Here is a 1,771-nt window from a genome sequence, read left to right on the forward strand (position 1 = left end):
TGACAGTTAAAATCTAATTCTCTGATAATTATCAGAGATAATTATATTAACCTTCGAGATCTATTATAATAGATCTCGAAGGTTCAATGCCAATAATGCTAGGAGACCGCCACTGGAAACTATTCTTAGCTATCTTAATCCTAACAAATCAGTTCATTAAGATTCATTATCCTCTTTTAATCAACCTCTCGGTTTACTTTTCACGGATTTTTGAACTCCGAAATATCCCTGGAATTCGCAGTATTGTATGTCTGCAATTCGCTACTACATTAAATTCACGATAACTTTATCTCAACCCAAATTTTTGTTCACAAGGACAAGTTTCCAAATGGCTTTCTGCTTAACTTTTTCCGCGTTATGCTTTAATGTTCTCTTTTCCTTTAGTTCGTTTCGCTTGAGGTGACTACAGTTCACGAAATTCTGGAAACAGCCTATATCTGTCCGATGTACATCAAAATAAATTGTTATTTCTCGGATTTGGGTTCAGATGTTTAGAATTAAGGGCATTCGATTTAGTTATTATATTTTAGAGTCGCGCATTTCGGACAAGGAGGAGATTTAAATTCAAGAAGAATATTACATTGAATTGTCTCTAAGCAGATGTAATATGATGCTTGGAACATCTTGGATATATTTCGGAAGGGCTCTGTTTCCGCATGGCTCGATTTTGACGTTAATGGGTAATCCATTGGCTCATAGCGAGGTGTCTTTCGGACAAAGCAAAGGCCAGAATTATTTTGCAACCATGTGTCGAATTCGGCTGAGCTCGAACTACACAATTTTGGCTCAGCTGACCAATGGGATTTCGAGTATTTAAACACATGACAAAACTGCTCCGTTTAAATAGGCCAGTCACAAAATGGGGAGTAATAAGTTGCATGTACTTCTACACTTCAAATATTGAAAAGGGACGCTGCTGTCTCACTAAGCTTTGTAAGTGGATTTGCATTTAGTTTTTCGGCCAAGTGGACATAAATATTAGAAGCACCGTAAATTTGAAATGTTCTTATATTTTCTAAATTACGTAAGTAACAAAGAAAACGGAATTTATATAGATTTTAGCTTACGTCCTTGCATATACATTGCAATTTTACACCTTGCCAAACATTAAATTTAAATATCTCTTTTGAACAGACCAATTTTAATTAATCATTGATGAACAGTATTAAAATCTTCATTATTTCGTGAGTGACTCATCATCTGTTGTAATTTTGCGGAACCGCTTCCCCGTCAAACAACACGTTCGAGATAAAAGTCGAATGCCTACTACACTGATCTCTCCAATCGACTGAAATATTAATTAGGGGCAGTGGACAATCGTCCAGTTTCAAACTGTGTGATTAATTTTACTGGCCCCAGCTCTTTAATTAACCTATCACTGTCGTAATTAATTCAACCAAATGTCTGCAACAAACTTTAGTCGAGAAAATGGGTCCGATATTAGCCTGAAACATTGTTTCTTTTCTCCTAAATACCAATTCCCACTAACATTTTTAGGCGTTTAAAGAATATCTCACGTAAAAATGTAAGGTAAAGCTATCTCTGTAACAGGACGTGAAGGCCCATAGGACTGTGAGGCGTCGAGGCTCCCACATTTTCTAGATAATCGGCTCACAAATGGCGGTAAGGATGTCAGCCTTACGCGCCAGACGCCCTTTTCCCCCCACCCCAGGAAGATTCATGGTACTCATATCTGTTAAAAGCTGAGTCGACCTCAGGGCCATATTGCAACGGATTTGAAATGAGTAGAACCAGTATCCCGTAGAACGGG

Source organism: Cryptotermes secundus, unplaced genomic scaffold (genome assembly GCF_002891405.2).
Source record: "Cryptotermes secundus unplaced genomic scaffold, Csec_1.0 scaffold1314, whole genome shotgun sequence".
NCBI classification, from domain to species: domain Eukaryota; kingdom Metazoa; phylum Arthropoda; class Insecta; order Blattodea; family Kalotermitidae; genus Cryptotermes; species Cryptotermes secundus.